Source organism: Lathyrus oleraceus, chromosome 5 (genome assembly GCF_024323335.1).
Source record: "Lathyrus oleraceus cultivar Zhongwan6 chromosome 5, CAAS_Psat_ZW6_1.0, whole genome shotgun sequence".
Lineage (NCBI taxonomy): Eukaryota > Viridiplantae > Streptophyta > Magnoliopsida > Fabales > Fabaceae > Lathyrus > Lathyrus oleraceus.
In genome coordinates this window covers 9,043,372-9,051,080 of record NC_066583.1, presented here as the reverse complement: position 1 = coordinate 9,051,080, position 7,709 = coordinate 9,043,372, and the positions used below count along the sequence as shown (strand labels likewise).

Sequence of the window (7,709 nt, the reverse complement as noted above, 5' to 3'; positions counted from 1 at the left end):
TTCCTATAGTATACTATAGATACTTATGATGTTAATACCTTCCCTTAGTATAACCAACCCCCGAACCTTAGATCTCTTTGCATTGTTTTTACATTGCACAATTAGGGTTTTATTCGATCTTTTCCCTTTCCCTTGGATAAATTAAAGTTCGGTGGTGAACATTCAATATTTTGTGGTTCAAGTTAATACAATAGCTTGATATCTAATTCTCACCGCGACAGAAATGGAGACTTCACTGGGGATAGTGTTGTAAGAGGGTTAAGCCTATTTTGATTATATTTGTGTTATTATTATTAGTTGTTTACCTTATTTGTTTGGATTTTTTGCTTTGGATGATCCATTGTGTGGTGAGGTAAGTCCTAACTCGGACTTAAGTGTACATAAATAAGATAGGATGTGGTATAGTCAAGAAGGCTTATAGGGAGTTTAATCCCGAACAACCTGACTTGAGAATACACCACTCATGTGGAGGTTCCCTTTATAATTAGTATTGTTGATCAAGCAATTGTGAAAACACATGCTATGTTTATTTGGGTAACCTGGGATGCTGGGGACCTTAGTAACCTCTTTACCCCATTTGGCCTTTAGGATGTAGTGCGATGACTATGAGGGTGTAAATCTGAAATAATTGATACGTGATACTACACTCAAATGAGATTCTCTTGAGAATATTATTAATTCCCGAGTAATTGACGTGTTGATAATATCTGAAAGATGGGCCAATGATTTTTTGAAACCTTTGTAGAACCCTTTGTACAGGTACAAAATAAGCCCATAGTACATACCTATTTGGGATGGTTAGACCCATGACTTCATGCTCGTGATGTCGAACCTTTGAACCCTATTTGTGTGTGACCCTTGTTTGTGTGTTTGTGCATTCATGCATCCGTGTATCATAAACATCGTTTTTTCTAACAAAGTTTTCAAGGAACTTAGGAACTTTTGTTGCAAACATTAGGTTTATCATGGATTTTAGAAGGAAAAATACTCAAAAGTACACTTTCAAGAGTCCTAAGTTAGAAGAACTAAGAATATTGATATCTTTGGTTGTTGACACATAGGCTTCAACAAAAGATATGGGCGTTTTCTCTCTCTTTTTAAGATCAACATGGCAGATGGACTTCTTTCTACTTTGATTCAATTTTATGATCCCGTGTGTCACTGTTTCACTTTCCCTGACTATCAGCTTATGCCAACACTGAAGAATACTCTCATTTTCTTGGTGTGCCTATTTCTAGTCAAGCTCCATTTTCTGGTCTGGAGGAAGATCCCAAAGATCAAGACATTGCAAAGGCTACTCACTTGAAGATGTCAGAGATCAGGGATCACACGACCACAAAAGGAAAAATGCTTGGTTTGACAGCTAAGTTTCTAATGAATAAAGCTCATTATTTTGCTAGAATGGGGAGTGTGGATGCGTTTGAGGCTGTTTATGCTCTACTTATCTATGGATTGTTCCTCTTTCCTAGTTTTGATGACTTCTTTGCCATGGATGCCATCAAGATCTTCTTAATAGTGTCGCACCTCGAAAAAATGGGGATACGACTTCAAAGCGAAGCGCGATCGCACGCTCGCAATGATGGACTGAACAGAGTCGCCACCGAACTTTATTTATTCCTAAAAAGGAAAGGGGAAATATCGATAAAACCCAAGACAAATGAAAGGATAAGATATGGTCATCGCAACCAATATCAGGGTTCGGGAGTCGATTACGCAAGGGGAAGGTATTAGCACCCCTCACGTCCGTTGTACTCAACGGGAACCATTAGGTCAGTTGTGTGCGTTAGTGTTAGTTAAAATGTTAGGCTTTTCGGTTATTAGGTGGGAAAGAAAGAGTAAAAGAGAGGAAAATGTTTTTGGATTTTTTTAACGAAGGACTAAACCTAAGTTTTTTTATTAGTGGGCCTGACAAGATTTAAAAATCCTGCTCCTACGTATCTCAAAAGAGAAATCAAGGCTTACGTAGTTCTGGGTAGAAAAATGTTTGTTTGTTGGTCGATTTTAGCGAAAGCTATATTGTATTAATCGACAAAAACATCGTTTTACCCAAAACAGATGAGGAGTGGACGCATACCACACATCGAACGGATTTATAAATCTACATTCGGAAAAGCGTCATTTATCTCTACTCAACAATCGTGGCCGAAACATTGTTTTGTATCACTTAAGACAAGATACCTTTCGTTTATGAAAAAGGTTTTTGATTAATCGCACGGCGGCGAGAAAGAGTTTGATTGGTTGGATGTATTTTGAGTGATGGCGAGAACTTGGATGAGCGAGATATACATCTCGAATCCTAGCCTCAGGAGTGCATGGTATACACCATGTTCCATTTCCATCTTTATTGAAAAAAGTTAAAATAGGAATTAAGTATTTTGGAATTTGATTGAGAAAGGGTTTGAAGAAACCGCATTGACAATTTTAGACGATGGCGAGAGTTAAGATTGGCGAGGCATACGTCTCGAATCTTAACCTCAGGAGTGCATGGTATACACCATGTTCCATTTCCATCTTTATTGAAAGTGTTTAAGATAGAGATTAAGTATTTTGGTTTTTGTTGTGAAAATAACTTGACCTAGATCAAGTGTTGATGGACGTTTAAGAGAAATTTGGATAAGTGTTTGAGAGAACAAAGTGGATGAATTTGGATGATGGCGAGAACTAGGATTGGCGAGATATACATCTCGAATCCTAGTCTCAGGAGTGCGTGGTATACACCACGTTCCATTTCCATCTTTATTGAAAAAAGTCTTGGATATGAATTAATATTTTTTGAGTTTTTATTATGAAAAATGGCTTGACGTTGGATCAAGCATTTGATGAAGTTTTGAAATGGGATGGAATAGGAGGGAGAAATGAGTTGGTTCGTTTATTGAGAAAATACTCGACGTTGGATCGAGTCATATTTTTTTGTATTTTTTTTGAAATTGGTGGATTTTAATCTTGTGTTAGTATCTAGCTAAATAGTCAAACAAATAAAGAAATGAAATAGTACAAGATTATTACACATCGGGGGAGTGGGGTACATTTGTCAAATGGGGATTAAAACAATCATGAAATAATTAAATCGGACCAAAACAAATAATGCATGAGTGTAAGTGCAAGAGAACCGGCTCATTGTAAGAAAGCCCAAGAGTAAGCTATGTGGGGTTGATGGCGATGCTTAAAAAGCAATCGACTTACACGGGTTTGAAAAAAAGGGCTCGATATTAAATCGAGAAAATTATGATTTTTTTTCAGTTTTCAAGTGGTTTCGCATGCATGATGCAATTAAAAGAAAAAACAAATCATATTATTAAACAATGAATAATAAAAAAATATGAATAATAAAGCATAAATATAAAAGAAATATTAAAGAAATATTAAAAGAATGAAAAACTACACCTAGGAGTATTGAACCCACTACACACTAAAGCTCTAGAAAACCAACCCTTTCCACTAGACCACTTAGGATTAATTATTATTTTAGAACTAACTTAAATATAAAAACTAAGATAAATTAAAAAAAGAATTTAAAAAAACTAAAAAAAAAAAAAAAAAAAAAAAAAAAAAACTAATAAATAGGAAACTATTGGACTACCCTAATTAAACCTAATTAAACTAAATCAAAATTAAAAAACCTAATTAATCAGTATTTTACTCCAAACCTAAATCTAATTTAAATTTCTAATTATATCCTACAAAATCTAAAGTACTAATCTAATTAACCCAATTGATATTAAGTCTAAATAAATAAATAAAATGAGAACAGCATGCCTAAGCCCAGAATCGAACTGGTGACCTAATGGGAGATGGGAGGAGTCTCAACCACCAGGCCAAAGGCGATTGGTTGGAATAAATCTTCATCCAACAATAATAATATACAAATTAAATGAAGGAATTTCAAATAAATAAAAAAAAGAAAAAGGCCCACGAACGAAACCTCAGACCCGGGTCGGTGGAGGCCCATTCCGGATTCTCGGCCCAACGCAAAAGGGATGATGGAAGGCCAAGGGATAGCGTGACCTAGCCGCATGGCTGTCTTGGTCACGATGAAAAAAGATAGAAAAAGAAACTAATAATAAATGATGATACAGCAAAACGAAGAGATTATGCATTGGGTTTTGTGGATCTTAATAAGTGTCGTTCCAAATACCACCTGGCATTTAAAACAAAAGCCAAATATCTTTTTGAAAATAGCCACGGATGATATCTGATTCCCTTTTCTACAAAACCCACCTTCTTTCTCAAAGATCTCATTCTTTTGAATATCAACCAAAATTCAACAAACATAACACAACAAGAACATGCAAGGAACCATGAAGCTACATCAAAGAAAAGATGGATCGAAAATGGAACTAACCAATTGCAGCTGGATCGACCAACGAACGCGTAAGTAAGGTTCTTCCTGAATCCTTCTAGCTTATGATATTGTTTTTCTTCTGAGTGGAATCCGGATTCCCTTAGGTTTTTTTTTTTGCTGAACATATGCTTTTCTGATCGCTTTTTGTCCCAATTCCAATTTGGGAACTTTCTTGAATTTTCAACGCTTTACTGATTGCCTTATTTTGTTACTGCAGTAAAACATTGAAGATTCCAAAAGCATTTCCGGTTTTGATCACAGCTCAGGTTGCAGTTTCGGTTGACATGGTTGAGTTGGTTTGGCATTGTTTTGGAGGTTTGTCATTTCTCATGTTCCAAATCTTGACATGATTGTAGTGGTTCAATAACATGGTTTAACGGTTATTGTTACTAGACTGATGTGCATATTCATTTGTCTTGTTTGGAGACAAAACCTGTAGGTTTGAGGTATGCAGCATGGGCGTGTTCAACACCATTATGATAAGGTGAATCATTTGGCTTGATCTCAGCATTCGATACCGAAGCTTCGGGCAAACCATGAACATCCGAAGATAAATTCGTGGCATTTTCAGAAGTGCTTGAATGAACTTGCTGCGTGTTAATAGTTTCCAGATCAGTAGATTCATCCCAAGCACGGGATACACGGTATTTTTGTGTTGAATTATTCCTAGAATACTGACTTCAAATTCAAATTCTCTCTGATTCTTAGGGATTTTTCTTTTCACTGCAGCCTGACCACTATCTTCAGATGTTGCCTTTATCCATCTCCAGATTAACAAGAGTATATTGTCTCATTGAATTCCATCTCCTTTCCACAAACTGGACGATTGTCACTTCTCTCCATCCATTCATAGATGCAGCTAAGGTGAAAATGACTAGAGCATTTCGTCATTATCTTGGGATTCTCTTTAGTGTATTCTTCAAGGCAAGTTGGACAGATATCCTCTTCTTTTGGTGATGATGTGAAAACAAACCCAACTCCAGGTGTATATTTTGCTGATGGAAGCTCTTGATGCAGACTTTGAACGGTATATCTTCAATTCATCTTTTCGAGCACATTCATTCCACTTGTCTGCGGAGTTTAGAGGCTCTGCATCATATGGTAAGGGCCTTGGAGGAGAACGGTACATGTCCGATAGAGAATTATCAAGTGACGCTGCAGATGTCATGGATGTTGTTCTGTGAAGAGATGAAGAAGTTGAAAATGCTTTGCCTCTTCGGAATATTGATGCACACGCATTCAAAAGATTTTGTACCAAACAACTGGGACACATGCCGTTCTATGAAACTGCGAAATTGAAGCGATACCGTATTTTGTTGTTGTTCTCTTTCTTTTTGTAGTCTTCACTTAATCTTCTTATTTCAGCTAACCGGTATGGAGGAAACTCTTTGATGTCCACTGCCAAGTCTTCTTTTCAAATAACTTTTTCTGTAATTGCACTTGCAGATTTCACAACATTGAGTGGTTGCTACAGTGGCTATCAAAACCTTTGGCATCGCAAAATGGAGGGCTGTCCGGTACTGACACTATTGAGAAGTTGAGAACTCACCTTACAAATTGTATCAAAACCAAAATTTGTTCCATTAAACTGGTTTGAGAATCCAACTCCACAAGACATAACAATTGCCCATCTAGTTCCAGCAGTGAGATTTGGTAAAAGTTTCCATTAAAACATTAACCATTACAAAGCCTTTTTTGATCATGATTTGGTTGATGTTGTGATTTTGTTATGGATTCGTTGCAGGGTATTGACGGCGTGATGCGTCACATGTACGTGGTGGAAGGTTGAGAATGAACGAGATATTTCCTGATACAAATCAGCTTACCATCTTCTATAACGGGAATATTTGTAGCTATAACGGAATTCCAGCAGAAAAGGTAGCCCTATGCTGCACTTTGAGATGATTACAGAAACAATCAAAATCATATTTTGACTTTCTATAATTTACTAACAGATGCAAGGAATAATGCTCCTGGTTGCTGCTGCCGCCAAGTCTACGGAAGCGAAGAATACCATGAAACAATCTCTTTTTCCTTCACCGATTCCTTCAAGCCCACCTTCTCCAGTTGCTGCTGCTGATAATGTCACTTCACCGCAGGCACTCTGCTTTCCTTATCCGTCTTTGCCGAAAAATGAAGGTGGCTGACAACATGGAGAACAACTTCCACTCTGAGAATTCGCCTGATTCGGTTTCGTTGAAGGGACCAAATGAAGAATTTCAGCCAACTATATCCGCCTCTTGAGCATAATACTTTATATGTTGTATTCTGTCTGTATGCATGTAGAACTACTGCATAAACTAATGTAACTGTTATTTTTCATGTTTTGAAGACATCACTACTGAACCTGAAATTGTAAGAAGTATGACTTGGAAATTGCATGTCTCTGGTCATGTCTAGGAAGAACGCTTTCTGCTTGGATCACACATGTTAAATTGTTTTTTCTTGTAAATTAATTATGCCTCCATTGTGATCATGTATCCATGAATACTCATCCCTCGACGAAAATAATTCAATTCACCACAACACAGAATAGCATTGGCCAATGTTACCAAATTAGACAAAACACTTCTACATATCATTTGACGAAAAAGGTCGAAAGCTTCAAAAGCCTGTCCATTTTGAAGATAAGCAGCTATGAAAGTGTTCCAAGAACCGACATTTGTTGTTTTTCGAGCATCCATCTTGGTAAAAACCGAGGCAGCTAATCCAATACCACCACATTTATAATTCATATCCAAAAGGGTTGTCTCAAAAACATCATCACACAAACCAATTTCTCTCCTAACAGCGTAACCATGAATCGCACAGCCCTCATGCAGCGCCACCAATTTCGCCGGTCAACCACATTTGCTATTGTCAAAATTTTCATCCAAGAGATACCAAAGAAACATATATAACTTTAAGCAACTGGCAAAACAAAATTTTAGAGCGGTACATTGGTTGCCCACTCTCGTGCTGCTTAAGCTATAAGCATACAAACAGTTACCATTAAGTGCCATGCCCACATGCAACAGCTAGAATGTAGAGTTTAGACATGTGATGACCCACAAAGTATGGTTTCCCAAGGCCTATTTGATGCGGCTGAGTAAACCGATGAAGTTTTATTCCTTTTTAAATCAAACTTGGGTAACTCTCCATAAATTGATGTATATCCAAATTGTCCATTTTCTTCCAGCCCAACAAAATCCATCATTCTTAGTCATATTAAGCTCGCGTGCTTCTTTTACCGTCCTTGAGACCACTAGAGAGTAAAATTTCTCATGTCCTAGATGTTGCACTTCTCGACGTTGCTCTAAGGCCATCAAAGGCGTAGTTGAACAGAAGACATGTGGAAAATTAATTTAACCATGCATGAATGAAATGA

General features: G+C 37.1%; 2 pseudogenes; one reads left to right on the top strand and one right to left on the bottom strand.

Annotated features, from left to right (window-relative positions):
* Window positions 1-5,113: 5,113 nt before the first annotated feature.
* LOC127078429 (E3 ubiquitin-protein ligase At3g02290-like) lies at window positions 5,114-5,990 on the bottom strand (annotated as a pseudogene).
* LOC127083383 (protein TIFY 3B-like) lies at window positions 5,789-6,818 on the top strand (annotated as a pseudogene).
* Window positions 6,819-7,709: the final 891 nt, after the last annotated feature.